The sequence below is a fragment of the Mugil cephalus genome, chromosome 1 (genome assembly GCF_022458985.1).
Source record: "Mugil cephalus isolate CIBA_MC_2020 chromosome 1, CIBA_Mcephalus_1.1, whole genome shotgun sequence".
NCBI lineage: Eukaryota > Metazoa > Chordata > Actinopteri > Mugiliformes > Mugilidae > Mugil > Mugil cephalus.
This window is the reverse complement of record NC_061770.1, coordinates 25016564-25036254: the sequence shown is the minus strand read 5'-3', so window position 1 is coordinate 25036254 and position 19691 is coordinate 25016564.

The window sequence follows — 19691 nt, the reverse complement described above, 5'->3', positions numbered from 1 at the left end:
CCAGCAGGCTGAATGTAGGTCACAGAAAGCTAAACCCCGTTCTGATGGTGTGTGGCCTCGCGTTTTCTTTTCTGCTCCAGCGTAAAGTGGAGGCCTCAGACTCGTGCCTACAACCTCAGCATGTCCGGGCTTGCTGGCTTTAGCCTTGTCCTGCCTGTAAAACTTGTATGAACCTTGATGTGTGTGTGCGTGCGCATGTGCGCGTTTGTGATGGCATGTGATTTTGCCTGATTGTCTGCCCCCTCCGCTTCCACCACCCTTGAGGCATTGTGCGTAACTGGGTCATTCTCCCATTCGCCCCCATGCTAACGATGTGCCTCCTCTTCTCTTCATCCTGATTCCTATTCTCATAATCTGCCCGGCTGCTTTTTTTATTTTTGTGTGTATGTGTGTGTGTGTGTGTGTGCTGTATCGGTGGGCTCCGGTTGCCCTCGCCTCCTCGTTGGCTTCCCCTCAAAGCCAAACACCAGAAGCATGACTGAGGATGAAAGGGACCGGTAAGCACGCATAATCTGTGCAAACAGTGGCCGAACATACAAGCTATATTTAATTTTCATACATAATTTGCAGCAGTGCATAAAGAAAACACATCGGTTTTCAAGGGAAAGGTTCAAGTCAATTGAAGGGATACATTCCTCTGTGCGGCCTATGATTGCATTTGTGTTACTATCCCTTTTCAGATTAAGTCCAGCTTAAAGTAAAACTCTTCATAAATGGCATCAAAATGCATCTTCAGCATCAACTACAACTTAAGCCTCAGGCAACTCTAGGGACATGTTGTTGCATTTTGGCAAAATTTTCCTCTTCATTAGGCTGCATAATGTGTGTTTTTTGTGTAACAAAGTCTATCTCTACACAAATGTTGAAATTAAAATAAATAAATCATTCTAAAAACTTTAGTGGACAAAAACATCCATGTCTAAAACTGCTATAAAAACTTTAAAATATAGATTAATAATTTTTTAAGATTTTTTTCTGATATCTTAAACCACTTTAAATGCCAGTTTTATTACTTGAAGTCAATGTTTTTACAAAAAAACAAACAAAAAAAAGCTTGAAAAGTTACCTATTTTCCATAAAACTAATGTTGGGAGGCTGGGGCATTTTTTCAGATCAGTCTTGGGTATGACCGAGATTGTCTGAAATATTGACTTGATTGCATTATTACTTTTTGTGTAGCATCAGATTTAAAATGTGGCAGAAAATGCCTCATTGACTTCCATTATAAATGCATTCTTTAATCTCTCAGCCAAAGAATCAACCGTTATAGGGCCTATGCATAAAATGTTTGTCATTTAATTCGTTTTTGTGCTTGTGTTTTAGAGCTTAGTGGCTGTTTCAAGGGGTGTGTGCGTCTGTGTGTGTGCATTCAAAGCCATATATGGACTTAAAATGATTGAATTTTTGGTAGTTTTGTAAAGTGCTTATGTGGTTTAAGAGATTTATGCAGAAAAAATAAATCTGACCTGAAGGTCACAAATGAAACGGATACCTGAGGGTTAAATAAAGAGGAGTACGCCAAGTATTGGACCTTGGGGGACGCCACAGAAGGTGGAGGCTCAGGATGACGTCCGACTTTAAGAGTAAAATAAAAATAAATGACACATGCGACAGGCTGTATTTATTTTAAAGGAGGCTCCATTAACGTCCGTCCTGGGAGCCCTTACATTGAGCAATATCCAGGTACACAGTGAAAATACATCACAGACTTATATACGTAGATAATATCAACATGCTGTGAAAATTAAAACAGATGAACAAGAGACACTCTGCATGCCTCAGCTCTGCTGCACGGCTCCAGCCATGAAGCCTGACATTTGTGAAATGACACTTGTCTTCCTGCCAAGAATATGTGCATGGCAGCATTCAAAGATCAAATAGCTCAGAGCAACAGCCGCGGCATTTTCTAATTACACGTCACCCTGTACAAGATACCACAGGGGACAAGGTCATGAGCCACGTCCATGTCCCCAGTAAACTGGACGGACTCCTTACGTATTCTTGAAAGACGACAAGACAGAATCCACATTTAGCTCCAACGTCCCGCTTTCTATTCATCAGATGAACATTTCTTCTACAATTTGGAATTGGATATGATCTCAGATTATTTCCTTCTACTTTGGTGAGATGCCAGGCAAACTCCCAGATGGAAATTCCAGATTAGAAATCACGTACACCGGTCGCCTGCCTACTTTTCAAGCCGCGGCACGCAAAAATAATCATCAAATCACCTTCCATATGTCCATTCAGCCGATGAAAGGCTTCCACTGTTTGTTTTTCCGACGCTGACCTGGATAAAGTGCCTAATCAGCTCTGAGGCTTCTCCTCTTTGTCTTCTTCCTCATACTTTCACTATCCCTGTCACTCCTCCGCTCAGTTCCTCTGTTTGATAGCGAGTTTCCAAAGTAGAGGTCTGGCGCGGCGCGATAACATTGTTTCTCTTGGCTTGGCGCTGTCATGTTTCCACTGGGCAACGATTCTCACCCACAGTTTGGAGTTTTGAAATTTTCTCGCCTCATTTCTCTCTCTGTACGTTTACATGCACATGAAATGGAATCATTTGATAAGATGTAAAGTGCAGATTTCTTATATAAAAATGATTCAAGGCATCAAACCTATCACACCTAAAAGTAGACAAAGAGAACCTAGTTAAACTAAAAGAAACAGAAACACAATTCTCGTGCATTTGCTAATTTAGCAAATTTAATCACTTGTTCATATCTGTGAGCTATTAAACTAAGTGAAGCCTTGTTTCCAGTATCTGCTGTGAGCTCCTTGTGACTAAATGTTTCTGGTAACTGCTGATCAGTGTCTACAGCAGCTTGGAGGAATTTTTGAGATGTTGGTGGTTTCCTCTCATGAACTAATGATTCAGGTCCTTCCACAACATTTCTACTGGATTAAGGTCAGGACTTTGACTTGTTCCTAAACATTCATCTTGTTCTTCTTTAACCGTTCTTTTGGAGAACCACTTGTGTTCTTGGGCTCCTTGTCTTCCTCAATGACCCAGTTTCTCTCCACATTCAGCTCATGGACTCATGTCCTGACATTTTCTTTTACTGGTAGAATTCAGAAAAATAATAATAATAATAATAATAATTATTGCCTTAATCTGACTTTAACTTGACAACTTAGGTGCATGTAAACACGTTACTCGGACTAAAATCTCCTTATCCGATTAAGACACCCAGATAATGCTGGTGTATACATGCTGGATATTCCAGCATGTATACACCTTAATCAGACTTTAACTAGACTTTAGCACATGTGTGCACATGCTCTACAACGACTACGCCTGGAACAAAAACATCCAAGAAAGTTGGCCACAGAAGAAGAAGGTAAACAGAGCCAGTAGAAGAACCACCTGAGGGATAGCGTCATCTTACCAGCAGAGATTAAAAAAGCTTAACTATTATCTATCTGGTTGTTGTTTGAAATGCCGGTCTGATGCATGAATGACTCCAGTTGTTTATTATATGATGTAATAGGCCAACCAGGGATGTATTAACCTGCTGAAAAGACAGATATCGCCACCTAGTGTGGAGGAGGAGGACATGTTCCTGTCAGTTTTTCATTTTTCTCTGTTGCATGTAAACTTGGACAAGGACCTCATTTAGAAAGTTGAATTTCGAGCATAGCTCCATTAAACTGTGCATGTAAATGCACAGTGATGACAAGATGCAGCAGAACAGGCCTAAACCAGGACATTAGCGCCCCCATGTTTCATGGAGGGATGAGGTTCTGATGCAGTGTTGGTTCATCTCCAAACATGACGATGCCCAAACATTTAAACCAAACTATTCTACTCTGGTCTCATCTGTCCACTAAACGTTGTCCCAATAGTCTTGTAGAAATGTTCTTTGTGGACAGAGAGCAGTGTCTTTGTCCATGGTTGTTGAGTGGATTCATCAATATTAACATCAGCCAATGAGAGAAAGACGATTTACAGCTTGTTCCAAAATATGAACCCCAAGTCTTGATGCACACATAAAAAAGCTAAAAGCTGGTAGCTAGAGATCCATTTGAATGAAACTGTTTAACAGTCCGGTGGCTTAATGTGGACCAGTATCGCCTCCCAGAGTTCAGGAGGTCAAACGGGGGGTTGGACCGGAGAGAGAAGAGTCCTTCAAAATTAAAGGAGATTAAGATTTATGAAACATTTAACTCAATCTAATTTCCTTTGCGTGACTTTGACACAAAGAGGAACAGGGCAAGACAAAAACATGGAGCAAGCCACAGGAAAGAAGAAGTGTTTAAGAAAGACCTGAAATTTCCTTCTTTAGCAATTTGACGTCCGACAGTTTAATTAAAACCCTCTCACGTTGTGATTCAGATCCCACTCTTGTTCGCCAAGTCTCCTAAGTGGTCACGGTTCCTCTCTGCTCCGTTAGTATTCCGAGCAGCGTTGTTTCTAGAGGCTGTTGTGTTGTTACCGTGGCAGCGGAGGCTCGGGGTTTGTCCACGTCCTGAAAGCTGTGGGCCTTCCTCTGCGCGTCAGGAAGCCTTCGGCTCCCATGACGGATCACCTGTGCACACAAAGCCAGGGTCCTGACCCAGTGGAGGTTCCCGTCTACTCAGTAATTAACTTGATAACAATTAATCTAAAGGACTGTCTTTCCTCTGTCACCTCCGCCTATTTTGTCAAGTGGCCTAAATAGCCTAGAGCACCCCCCCACCAAACACACACACACACAGTGCAAATGTGACAAGAATGAATCAGCTCCTACGTAATTGGTGCTAATGTTTTCTCTTCTCCTATAAACAGCAGACAAACAGGGAACGCTGGCGAGTCATTAGTTATTTCGGTTCCCATGATTACACGGAGGCTACAGATGTTTCTGTTTGTTTCTTCCACAGCTATAAAGGTAGTTAATGCCCGGGCGTCATGGCGACGGGGTGGTATTGGCCACAGGTCGCGTTTATTTAGATTTAGATGGCCTCAAAGACAGAATACGAACCAGCAAATGTTTCTTGCTGGAATAAGAGGTGGAAATGTCACGTGGCACGATTTTCCTCGTCTTGCTTTTCTCCCTCGGGGTATTGGATCTTCCTGGAACGGATGGTTCAGCCCAACTCTTCCCATTTGCTCATCAAACTGGGACAAAAAAACACAAGGCATCACAGCCACTTTTAGCAAAGCTCTGTTAAGCTCTGTTAATTCCTCCCACGCAGCGAAGGATGTTTTTATTATTATTATTATTATTAGTTTATTGAATTGGAGCAATGCACATTCATCAACGTTGACATGTTAGTCATCGGCGTAAATGCTAAATTCCATCGTAGTGCCACCGCAGATACACAACAAAGACAGAGAGGACTTTAAAACAACAATCACACAATGGACAATTACAGAACCAGACACATATAGAAACTGTCAAAACAAAACAAACAAGAAACAAGAAGCGAAACAATGTTATGACAAAACATTTGACCTACAATTAGAGATATATATATAAAAAAGAGATTAATGGACCATGAAATAAAGAGTATGCATCAGATTAAGAAAACTATTCAGGCTATGTGAGGACATGTCTGATTTATTTTTAGCCAGTGTTTGAGACTTTCTTTCTGATGTATAGTGGTAACTTGTTCCAGGAATGTGTTCCTCTTATAGATAAGACTATTTGGGAGAATTTAATCCTCCTTTAGGCCCCGGTATATTACAGTCACCTCTAGTATTTCTGGGGGGTAAGAGCATTTGAAACTTTGAAAATGATACAGACGTTCATAAAGATTAGCTGTCTAGATCAAGAACATTATGCATTATGACACACCTTGGGTCATCAATTAACCTAATGAGCGTGTCTTTGGACGTTTGGAGGAAGCAAATAAAGCAAACTCTGCAAATAAAAAACCTACTGTCATGGTTTTTTAGTTTTATGCAAGTTTTATGTAACCTTGTTTGTTTTTTTGTTTTTTGTTTTTTTGTAATAAGGAAGTAAAACTACAATCCAGCAATAAAAGTGTCTGTCCTGTGATTCCACTCACCTGTCTTGTGATGTGTGGATCGATACTGAAACATCGATACCAGGACTCTATGCTCTGAACCTCTCTAATCAAATTATCGATACTTTGGATACTTCAGTCATTGGAGGTAATGTAGGAACACAGTGGAAAATAAACTATTACTAAACTATTGAGATGCAGATGCAAGTTTCACTTTACAGTAGTTCTTTTAATGGAATTATTATTTTACTTGTTTCTTTTTTTTTTAGTGTTTGAAACAGCATTTTCACATATTTTGTATGTATTCTTTATGAGGCAATGATTTGAAATACACTTTTTTTGTTTTTAGGTTTACCACACACATTAAGGTGCATTTACACAAAGTATCGGATCGGTATCGCTGCATCAGTATCAAATCAGAATGAAAATCGGTGGTATCGAACATCAATATCTTTCATTGTGTCTTGTGTCTGCTCCTCTCCTCATTAGGTTCACCTGCCTCTCGTTATTCCATCAGTCCTTATGTGTGCTGAGTGTATATTTATATATATAACTGTGCCTTTCCTCCTTTCTCACGTTGTCTGTGAATGCTAAGTTTGTCTTGCCTTTCTGTTCCTCCTCACGCTACCTCGTGTTCCCGTCTTGGTTTCTGATCTCTGCTGGTTTCGTTTGGATTACCCCGCAGAGCTTTAAGTTCTGGCTTTTGACTTTTTATAAAAGTCATTTTGTTGCTTGCTCCTGGCTTCTCTTCCTTCTCATGCAACCGTACGTGACACATGCGGGTTTGAAACCTTCTCGCTGAGCTTCTGTTGCAAAAAAAAAAAAAAAAAAAAAAAAAGCAGTGAGATTTATTTTAACCTCAAACCTTCTCATTAAAGAGAATCAGGATCTTAGATGACAATTCAGTGTCAAGACTGGCTCCAGAGGTCCAAATCCCACTTCACACTGAACACTCTTACAGACATGTTCAACAGTCTGGTGGCTGTTTAAAGAAAGAAACTGAGTTTTTACTTTTCGTGTTTAGATTTTAGTTTCATGTTGAAGGTTGAAACTTTTTATGGTCAAATATTTAATGCTGTAAATTTATATCTGGTTATGTATCTCAGGCCTTATATCAGGTGCCTGTATTCACCCCTAGGAAAAGAAACTAAGACATCATGAGGGACACAGTAGTAGAATATTTTACGAGTGTTATTTGTCCTTGAGCTCGTCTTTGGCCTCTGATTCTTGAGCTTGAGTTTTTAGACGTCAGACACATTAATTCTTTACTGAATGGAGTAAATGTATTTGTTTGCAAACACATCACAAACCTTGTGTCATTTGTAATCGTTACCTCAGGGTGATTCTTGTTCCCTGCTACAAAGCGTCTTTGTTCATTTTCATACGATCTATAATTCATGCCTTGGTGAAGTGTCTGCGTACGTGAACGGCTGAGGGTCCGCGGGGTGTTTCGTTCCGGCGCGGTCTAACTCGTGCTACACACTTCGCATGATGTCCTAGATTATCAGGGATGAGGAGCCCGGGGGGGTGGAGAGCGAAACTAGCGTGGAGGAAACTGGAGAACAATGTGGCTTCAGTACGGTTGATGTGTGGACGATGGGTTTGATGATTTCACGGTGGGACGATGGGGTGATTACGCGGAGCTGCAGGATTCATTCTGGACTGGAAGAAGTTAGGCTGAAAACAAAAATAGATTTTAAGGTTCTTTTATTAGTTTTTTAGAGCACTGTGTGGACTTGCACCAGATTATACCTCAGTGATGCTTGTATTGTATGAACCAGAAAAGCCTCTCAGATCCTCCGGCTCCTCTCTCTCTCCCTCATTTTTTCATTTCATTTGATTTGGCGCCTTTAAAAATACGTTAAAACACAACAACATTAATGAAAGAACAATAACAATAAGCAATTGATTGCCATGGAAACCTTAAAAACATGTTTAATAATGCTGTGAAGTGGGACTTTTTAACATGGGCGTCTATGGGGATCTGCCTTTCCCCTTTTTCCCTTTTGGAGCCTCAAGTGGCCACTAGATGAACTGCAGTTTTTTTGCACTTTTTTTTGCCAGGCTTCATGGCTCAGACCTGGAGGTTGCAGCTTGTATATGGCGTAATAGATGGGTGCCGTGTTAACCCTCTGAAAAAACACACATCGCCACCTAGTGTGGAGGAGGATAACACGTTAGTTATTTTATTTTCTCTGCTGCATGTAAACTGGGACATGGACCACATTCAGAAAGTTGAATTTTGAGCATAGCTCCATTGAGCTGTGCATGTAAATGCACTGAGTGTATTGTTCATGCTGCAATGTGCCACCTTCATCCTCTGTCGTCATCACAAAGTTTCGTAGATCGTGTCTCTAAACACCTGCCATCCTTTCAACACAACCATAAAAAAAAATAAAATTTGTCCCAGCATGCTTCCGTTTGCTCTTTTACCTCTTCTCCCAGAAGTCCAAGTTTAGTGCAGTGTTATGGAAATCACTGCTAAGTGTGTCATTACGTTTTTTAGGGTCTGCTGATGGCGGAAACAAAGTGAAGTTCCTTGACCTGCTTTTCCTTAATTACGTAAAATGTGTTTGAGGCAGCACTTTTCTGAAAGCTGGAGGACTAATGCAGATGGAGGGTGGAGGGGGTGGGGGGGTCGGGGGGATGACAGATAGGAGTGATTATGACTTATCTCTTCACATGTGGGTGTGTGACTCCATGAAGAGGATGGATGGAGCGTTGGGGTCCTCTCCCCACGGGCTCTGACCTCACCTCTGCTCTTGAACTAATCCTTGTATCCTATGTTTGTGGTTAAGGCAGTTAGTGTGTGCGTGTGTGTGTATATATATATGTATATATATGTGTATGTATGTGGCGGTGGGGAGTCGGCACAAAGGATCCCGGCACATGCAGGCCTGACCTACGACCCAGAGCGTCTAGTCGCGCCCATCCGCTCCTCTCCCTCCATCCTGCCCTCCTTCCATCCCCTCTTTTCCTCTCTGGGGACCGGCCCTCGTTTAGACGGAGGTGTGGAGCAGCAGCTGGTTGTCTGCAGAGGAAAGACGTGGAGGTGGTAGAGGGGTGGATGACAGAGGGGGTGGGGTGGAGGTGCAGACAATTGGATAATTGATCTTATTATTTATTCTTATGTATTCTCCAACCTTTGCACCAGATTTGTATTGTTGTTAAATTTCTTTGACTTCAGCTGTCATTTTGGCAAATTAGTTATAGATTTATTTCCATACTTTTGATGGTTGGAAAACAGGGGTGACATATGCTGAGCAGGAGCCCTCAGATTTCATATGGTTTAGTTTTACTTTGCTGAGCAGCATTACGCTCTGTCGAACACTTGAACCGCCCCACTTAAGAGAAAGAGGAAGAGACTGGTTGAGATGATTAGACCAAAATGGTAACGAGGTACCAGTTTTTACTAATCTCAATTTAGAGGAAACACGACTGAGGTGACAACCAGGTTGGGCCCCTGATACAGTTCTTCTGGTACAAAGAAACACCCTCCATTTAAAAGATTTATTAGTTGATTCATGAAATCCTCGATCAGTTTCAGGGAAGCTCGCACCAGTCAATGAGATCCAGCACAAGAGGAGTCATTATGAAGAGCATCATCAAGAAAAAAAAAAAAAAAGGGCTGATCAAAAGTAGGGATACGTATCGTTAAGGTTTTATCCGATATCAGTGCTTAAAGAATGAAAACATGCAAACTTTGTCGAGAAATGGTGCCTTTTTATTTTTAAGGCATTTCCATACATGCAAGTTGGACAGAATATTAATTTAAATAATGTAAATACGAATAAGATTAAGAAATTAATAATAATGAATTAATTAATCATCATAATCATAATCATATCATAATATAAACAACAGTATATCTTAACTAGCAGCAATAAAGAGAACATGCCAAAAAAAAAAACAGTCAACTTTCAGTTTTTAAGTGTTTCAGAAACACGTAGCAGCTTTAAACTTTCAGCACTTTTTCTGCAGAAAGATCTGTGGCTCTCCTCTCCATCCAGGGATGCTGCTAACTGCACTTGGCGAGGGGTCTAGCAGGCTGTTAATTACAGTAAATTTCTCTGATTTTTTAAAAAAAAAATGGTTAAATGCTACATTACCTACCTTGCACAATATCGTTTTTGAGCACTTGTTGCAGGTTGCTGAGTCTACATCTTTAGAGATGAAGTCCAGCCAAACTTTTGACACAATGTTTGAAGGTTCACTTCCATCCATGCAGGTGAAAAACTGCCGTGACGTCACGTTTACTAGAGCAAAGGGGGCTAAGCTAATTAAAAATCCAATGGCACCGAAATCTGTGTTACTTTTGGGTTTAGCATTAGCACTGGTACCATTATGGTACAGAATATCAGTACATATCCCTGGTCAACAGACTCAGGAGTCAGGAATAGGTTGAATGTTCAAACTTATACCACTTCAAAAACACTTACAAAAACATGTATTTCCCAAGATATAGGGGTGAAGGTTATTGATTATCACCAGGTATTCATTGTTGTTTACATATATTTATTTTTTAGCTACTTATATAGTATTTATATTATATAAAAAGTATATTTGTATGTTTAAATATGTATATATGAAGATATATGTTCTGTATATTACATATATAGGGATGATCTGTTTATTTGTTCACATATACTTATCATTTGCATGTTTGGAATAAATCACAAATCACTACAAGATCCAAGATCAACTTGTTTTGTCCAGAATCTTCTGATCCTGACGACACAAATCCAGTGAGTATAGTTCCTCAGTCCAGGAGTGGGAGTAGTAGAGTAGCTGGATTTGATCATCTGTGGGGCGTACTACGAAAAAGCAACATTGGAGGAATAATGAAATGATGAAGGGACATGAGTTTAAACCCAGATTTTTTGATTATGACGAATATTTTAGGGCTGGGCTACAAAAGAAAAGCATTTTCTGATTTGAAAGCTCCTACATCATTAAATACAAGTAGTTTCCTGCACGTTCTCATTAGAAATCTCGGGAGACCTTTAAATGAAAATAGTTGACGTGTGAGGGATGATCTTAAAACATGAAAGAAGCTCCAACACTGGAATTCAAGATTTTAAAAGTACGACTTTGCGCAAAAGTAAAGACGTGTAGGTTGAGAAACTGGAGGGATAATATTATGGGAATTCATTTTAACTGATATATCTCCAAATTTTTATTTAAAACAAAACTCCGCCACAGGAACTCAAATATATAGATATCAGATATCATGCCCTGGTACAGCATGAAAGCATGAAAGAGAAAGCAGTTATTTTATAGAAATATATATGTTTAAAAATTATGTCCAGCAATCACATAAAAGAGCTTCTTTTTTTTAAATTAAACATCTAGCCATTTCCCTTCTTTATAATCTTCCCTATCATCCCCAGTGAATCACTTATCTGCTGCTCAGTTTTTATTCTCCATCTCTTCCCCATTTTCAACGTATTTCTGCTTTTATTCCTTTATTCTTTCTGCCCATTGACTTGCACTCAACACCCCCGAGGGTCCCTGCGCCGCCCCCGAGGGAACCTGCTGCCCAACGTTGGTAAATCACCATCTGTCTCGATTCTCTGATCACCTGACCCCGAAACTGTCAACCTTGACCTTTAACCCCCCCTCCTCCCCCCTACACACACACGTGCCTGCTGCTGCTGCTTGCCTGTTACTCAGCACACACACATTCAGATAAACTAACACACTTCAGCAACATATTAAACTCAACAGTGTGTCGTAGGGGCCTCGGCTGGACAACAAGGATTTTAGATTCTTCCATTTTAGCCAACGTGGCATCTGCTGTTGTTGCTAGAAAGACAGGGGAAAGCAAAAAAAAAAAAAAAAAAAAAAGCAAAACACAACCTCGCCCTCTCCATCAATAGGACTTCTGTCTCAGAGTCGGCTCAGTGGAAGTAAATGGAAGAACTTAGTTCTCTGGTGAAAACATCACATGTCGTCACATCATCCGGAAACCGCCCTTTAAACCGAAGGGAAAAACTCACAATGAAAAACTGTTGATAGTATCTATTTATTAGTGTGAGTCAATGGGACGCTGTTTCGAGAAGAGGCAGGTTTGTTTTGAGACGTGGACGGAAACTCCAGTGAATGAAGTTTATTCTTCAACCAAAAAAAGAAGAATGTGGAGTTGTTGGCTAGAGACGCAGCATGGGGGCCGAGGGGTCCCAGGTTCACCTTGAACAAGCATCGTAGCCTCGAATTGCACCTAGAGGCAAATTTCCCCTGTAAAGGAAGAGGAAGGAAGCGCATGGAATAAATTTCCTGATAAGGGAATAATAAAAGGGATAACAAAAGATGAGAGTAGTAGAAAGGGGTGGTGGTGTTGGAGGAAATCCGCTGAGAACCAAGATGGCGTCATGATGGGGAGACTTGGGTTAGATTAGCTCCGAAGACAAAACTAATCACTGGACGAGAGCGGCATAAGAAAGAGTGGCGGCAGTTGAAACTGAGACATCAGCCAAAACATTATGACCGAAATATTATGTAGGTCTCCCATGTGTCTCCAGTATAAGTTGGAGACACATGTTGATAGTGGGGTCTTTAGGTTGAGGGGAGGGGCCTTGTCTGTGGATCATCCCACAGATACTTGACCTGGCCTCCAAATTTGCTTAGATCCCAAACTGATCAACACCTTACGCTGTTCTTCGTGTTTATTTTTTGAGTTGTTTGTGTGTCTGTGTCTGGTCTGCATCCTGCTGGGGATGGCTGCTACCATCAAGAAGTGTCACATATATGGGGTCGTATGGGGTTGTCTGGTCTGGTCTAGGTGGGTGCTACATGTCTAAGTAACATCCACATGAGTCAATGCCAGGTCCCAAGGTTTCCCAGCAGAACGTCGAATCATCACCAGGTGATCAAAGTTATTTACTTCTCCTGTCATAATGGTCATAATGTTGTGGCTGATTCGCATATATATATATATATATATATAGCAAATCTGAATTACCCGCAGAGGTGTTGTTTTTTTCTCTGCATTGGTTGAGACTTGCTTCATGAGACGTGTTAGCAGACAGATAAGAACTGAGGTAGATGGATGCAGGTCTCATGTAAGATTATGATCGTCTCCATCGCTACAGGGCCGACATCGAAGGACAAACGTCTCCGAAAAAACAGCCGGGGCACATCGGTGAGAGCACGAGGTGAACACCGAGGATCTCCTCAATGATCTTATTCATGTTTTTCATCTTCTCTTTGTGTGAATGTTTGCAGCAGAAACAACAAGCGGGACACGGTTTAAGGGGATTACAGTGTTCCCTGCATCTGCGGTGGAAATGACACCCTTTCGGAAGAAGACGCATTTTGTTTGTGTCACTTTTCAGTGTTTTCACGTGGTTACACAAGATCGGAGCCAGTGAAACCAAAACTATCTGCGTGGCTGGTTACCACAAAGCGGGAGAGAGAAATGCTTTTGCAGCAATTTGCAGAACGGTTGCTTTTAAAAATGCTTGTCTGGAAGGAGGATACATGAGTTTGCATATCATTGCATCATTGATCTCTTCATTACCTGCCTGCATTTATTATTCACACTGCATATAAATAATGGGAGCCGTGTGTCTCTGTGCTCGTGTTGATATTGTTATGAGCTCATGTAAGAGCTGCATGCAGTTATTTAGCAGCAGCCTCTTTATATGCATGTGTCAGTTTTTCCGTTTTTCTCACATTCCAGCGAGTGGAGGTAACCCAGCTGTACTCTACCATTATAAAACCAAGAGGAACGCTGTGGTCGGCCCCGCTGGAAGTCTCGTCTGCTGCCTGGGCGATTGCTCCGTCCGCAATTCACATTTTAAACCAGAGCGCCAAGGCAAACCAGACTTCATCTCTCCTCTGTCCTCCCTATCCCCCCACTTTTTTATTTTGCTGCTGTCTTTCTCTTGACAGTTTCTCCCCTTTAAGTGACATTCCAAAAAACAGCAGCAATAAATCTTGGATAATCACTCCTGTCCATCTGTGCTTGATTTATGACGTGTCAGATAAACAACAGCCCCCAAAAAAAAAAAAAAAGTCTGACTTCCAATAAGCACTTCAGCATTGAGTTATTTTTGAACGCTTACTTCCTGAGAAGTTCCATCAACAGGTTTGCTTAGGAAGCTGCAGAGAGTTGATGAGGACCGGGACGACCTGTTTGATGAATGGAGTGGAAGAATTTAAAAAGGTGAAGCTGCCAGCTGGGATGGACTACCTGCGCCCAGGCCAGGCCTCGCTCCGACACCGGCTTTCTGAATAGCAGGAAACCAGGCGCATAAATAGCTCCACGGACTTAATGCCTGATGGCGAAAGCTGATAAAGGCAGCACAAATCAACATATATGGTCACGCAGTGTGTTTCCAGAAAAGAAGCTGACTTCAGGGGCAATAGAACGGTGTTGTGACAAGCAGAGTGAATGTAGTGCACGGTACAAGGATTATACTCTAAGGAGCGTTGTTCCTGCCTGTCAGAGGCATTGATGCATCGTGAGGAACTTCTATGTGGGGTCAAAACAATGTTCTTCTCTCTTACTAATCCATTTACAAGGAAAAAAAACCCTTCACATTGTGCAGAAGACACATTCAGTTGTTTCCACATGGAAAATAATTCCAGTGTTTCCTGTTTGGAGAACATGACGTTTTTACCGAGAAGAAGATGTGTAGATAAGGAGTCATTGTTAGTGGATATTTTAAATATATTTTGCTTCAGTGTAGATTTTTGTGTTCAGTTTTAATCTCCGACAAAACTGAACCAGGGACTTTTCTTGAATATATTTTGTCCAAGTGGCATCTCCACATCTAAAACACCTGGTGAGGATTTCAGGTTGAAATTAGTAAAGCATTTTCTCAATAATTACATTTGTCTTAATTTACCTTTATTACCTGAAATGTTTCTGTCACTGCAGGTCTCTAAAATAGCTGTCATGAAAAACAGCACAGCTTGTTCCAAAATATGTATCGTCTCTCCATGTCATGACGTGCGTGCAAAAAAAATGTTTGTGTTTGTGGTTATGAAACAACACTGGGTAGAGATTCATTAGCTATAACTAAGCTACTTAGCAAGTATTCGATTGAAGACAAACTACTTCCTGTTCAAAGACAATCATTAGTTTTTAAAGTTCTCAGGCCCTACTAGAATAGAATAGAATAGAATAGAATAGAATAGAATAGAATAGAATAGAATAGAAAAATGTTTGCTACAGCATACATAGTGAAGAAAAGTAACAAGTATAAAGAGTAATAAGTAATAGAGTAATAAAAAATAGAATAGACTAAACAATATACAAGCATTGGAATATGTACAAAAAGTAATGGGATTGTATCAAAAAGCATTGCATGACAAGCCTAAAATATTGAAATGCAAACAGATAGCAACTGCTGGATATTGCACAGGATTGTACAGAGTAAGTTATGAATTCATCAAAAAGTAATTGGATTGTAACAAAAAGTATTGAATTGAGAAGGGATACAGAGTAAGTAGTGAAATGAGAGTATTTAAACCTTGACGAGTAATAATATTGCACATATTATGAGTGTTTTAATCCCAAATAAAGAAAAATGGAGGGAAAAAAATGCTCAGGTCTCAGGAGGTTAAGGTGTGAGATCACACATAGAACTGGCCAGTTGCGTTCAGATGATCCAGGATGGATGTTGGATGGATGTTAAAGCACGGCCTGGATGGGGGAGCTTACGCTTCTGGGCTATTTAAAGGAGCAGTGCATCCTGCAACTACCAAAAATCACTGTTGCCTTAATAAGTTCTGGAGATGGGTCCGCTAACCATCCAGACCCTAATCCAAGTTCAATGTTTATCTACAATCCCACTGCCTGAAAGGATAATTATTGAGGAGGTTTGTGAGTCCTCTTTGAAGGGAATGGATGCCACTGCGAAGTATAATTCACATACATCAACGACGAAGAATGTACTGACAGTAAATAAGTTTAACCCTACTTTACTGTATGTTACGCCCTCTATGACCAGCCTTTTCAGCTGATGACATTATGTCTTCCAAGAGCCCCTGAATGATTTCCTCCTGTCTGAAGTCCAGCAGTTCCTTTGAGGGTCAAAGTCATGAACTTCCTCCTCTCTAACTGGAAGTCGTTGAAAGGACAATGAACCAGTACAGGTAGCAAATAGCTGATGACTGGTGTTTGAAGCTGTCTCTTCAGTGACAATTAAGCTATGGAAAGAATTTTTAACCATGACTGTGGGAGAATTATTCGCCGTGTTATGTAAGAACACCGCTGTTTACAAATGGGACTATGAGCTTCCTGGCAAATCCTCAAGAAAATGAATGTGAATTAATAAGCAGGACGTTTTGACAGGTTTGCCTTGAGAGGTACTTGCATGTCGAGTGTTTGGGTTGTTATGACATGGGTGTGTAGGGGCACATTTTGATGCCAAGGGCTTGGGTAGCAGATATAACAGATAAGGCATTTATATAACCAGAAACATGAAGAGCTGCCAAGTCTCACAGTGCTGAAGTTAGAAGGAAGTGTACACCCCCCTGCTCTAGACTTACTAAATAAAGACATAAGTCACACAGCCAGAGACACCAACGCTATTGTTTGTGACAAGTACAGAGTCAAACATTCTCTGGCAACGCTCATTTCAAGCTCAACACTCTGTCTTCCTTTGCTACCTTATAAAGATGAAGGATTCATTTCTGACGCTTTCATTCCAACAACATAGACGATGTTCACACACTTTATCTTCTTTACATGTATTTCGTTCACTTCTTTGTGTTATTTATACAGGTGGTGGGTTTCCAGACATTTAAAATCTCCTCTACACTCTCCTCCTCACATAAGAGTGTGAAGTTTTCACCTGTTTTGGGCGACAGCCGGGCAAACTGCCACTGTTTAAAGGCCTGGAGGTGGTGGTCGTGGGATTTATGTGGTGGACTTGCGTGCAAAATAAAGGTACTTAGCCTAAATAACTGCATTAAAAACAATGCAGTTAGCATTCCTTTTGGGGCTGTACCTTTCCAAATTCCATTATCGGGCATCAGTATTTCTAACGGCCTTGTGTTTGCATGTTTAGACTTAGATTTAGACAGACTTTAATGATCCACAAGGGAAATTAATTGGTCAAATTTGCTTAATTGTTACAAAAAGATGAACTTTTATGCAACTGGATAGAGTGAGGAAAAAGGGTAGTTCTGTAGAGTTCACTATAGCAGTGGAGCTGAATCCGTCTGCTGGGGAGAATGAGCTCCTCTGTTCCTCTAGTGTTTGGTGTAGTGGGTGGATTGTCTGTGATAGAGAGCAGTTTATCCAGTGTCCTCCTGTCCCTCACTTAGACAAATGTCTCCAACTCTCTACCAATCTACTAATCACATGTCCAGCCTTCTGGATCAATTTGATGATCCTACTAATGTTTTTTTTTTTTGCTTGTTTGTTTGTTTTGTTTTGTTTTTGCTGGTACTACTTCCCCAACAAACCCTGTACTGAGAAATAGGTTCTTGAATTAATCTCAAAATCAATGGGATATAGAAGGTTTGGCGGCATGGGTGTCAGCGTAGAGGGTTGGTGATAGTGTTGACTGTTGACATTGGCGTGACATGTCACAACATATCCAAATTTTCATTGCCGCAAGATGGTGTGGTAATTGCAAGTGCATACGTGCCGTACACATTTATAAAAACAGTCGTCCCGGTCATAGCATATCCGAAGAAACAAGCTGAAACATGGGACTAGCTGGACTCATAGAGTTCTTGAAGATTTTTCATCTAAGTCTTCAGGTCTAAAAGGCTGGTGGGGATTTGCTGTCTTGTTAAGAACATCTGTGGGTGTTGCCCATCCAAAACTTGCAAGAGTATGATCTGTTAACATAAATATAGTTGGATGAAACCTTTATGATTATGTTTACCTCCTCCAGTCGGTGAGCGGTACTCTGATGGTACTTGATGGCCGATCATAACTCAGCCCACCACCTCTGTTCAGAAATAAGCAACACCCCCGTTCACAGCTTGAGACTGGAGACTCTGGCTAGTAATAGGTTGTTAAGAGTACCATTTATTGTGTAAGTGTCTGGTCGTCAACACCCACAGATGTTCCTATTTAAATCCCAACACCTCACCAGTTGATTAGAACTGAGGACTAGGGTGAAACGTCTATGCGCCAAACTCACCAAAGCTTATAAAAGAAAATGTCAAATGATCCCAGAGCCTGAAACTCCAAAAGTAAACACTAAGGTGACAATAGCAATGGAAAACTCCCTTTAATCAGGAAGAACTGTGAAAGCCCCCTTCCTCTATTTATGCTCATTATATAATCTTGTTTTCCCAAGACAAGTGGTTAGCTGGCATCACAGAATAGAGGTTTGCAAGTTCTAGGTTGTACATTTTACGTATTTCTTTTGGAATGGAAATGAAGCTTTCAGCACAGGATGCCTGCAGTTAAAGTGTGTTTGTACTAGCATCGCTTCACACACAGCTCTTGGCTGCTCTTTAATGCCTTGCAAGTATACTCATTGCATCACTCTCATTCTTATCGATGCTCATCCAGCCGTTTTTTTTGTTTCTTGCCTGTCCTCTTTAACTCAAAGGAGGACATGTGGAGGAATAGGCCAAGCGCTTGGGTTACAGAGGAGAAGAACACAACGATTGTGCTCATGGAAATCGGCGTGGTAAGAGTTGCATCCTCCTTTGCACGCACGTGGAGAAAGGGGGGAGAAAAACACTCCTCTCCTTACAGCTGAGGTCACTTAATTAAAGCAGTTTGCTGCCAGAACATTAGATCATTCCCTGGCTTGTTTTGTCATTAGCTGAACTCGGATTACTGCCCCTCCACAAACCCCCATCTGTTAAAGAAAGAGAACATGAATGAATCCAACTTGAAATGACGCTGGGTTTGGGGATGTTGGCTGCAAAATGCTGCAGAATGTAATTTGTTTTCATTCTGTATTGTAATCTCTCATTTCCTACATGTGTTTGAAACGTATGGCGGAAAGTGTGGAAGATATGACATGTCTTTACACAGCGCCATAATGCCTTTCTTTTAAAAAATAAAACAAAAAAAGAACTTTTTTTCAGCCAAGGTCAACATTTGGTTTGCATATATTCAAATAACCTTCTAGTAAGTGGTCGATTTTTGCAATTTCTCATGTGTAATTTAGGCTTAGATAGACTTTAATGATCCACAAGGGAAATGGCCTGGTCACAGTAGCTTAGTAGCACATAAAAGAAACACCTTTAAGAACCACAAGTAAAAAGAAAGATAAAATAAGACTGGTACAAATAAAATATAAGTAGTATCTAGTAAAATAAAATGAATAAATAAATACAGTATATAGATATTTCCTCCGAATAACAATGTGGATTTAAATTGTGTAAATGTAAAAGTCTTGTTGGCCTATCAGTTATTTGCCTGAGGCCTGCACCGGTGGGGGCACCAGGCCTGTCCAACATTTCAATTTCTGAATACTCTTATTTTGTAATATGTCTCTTGTATTCGATCTCGCGAGACTATCTTTGAATTCTTTTTATCATTATATTCCCATATTATCGCGAGAAGACGGAGTGGTCACCCAGGCAACAGGCACGCAGCGTCTTCCAAAACCCTCCGAATGACCAATAACGGGGAGCCCCGACCGTACCAAAGCGGAAACAGTTTAGGGGCGCACTAAGTGACTTTTCTAAACAAAAATTGTGTTAATGTTGAAGGAGCTCACATATTCATATTACGAAATCAATACATAGTCACAGTACTCACAATTTACTGGATTGTAACGCAGTTTATGTGTGTATATTACGAGGCTTAGTTA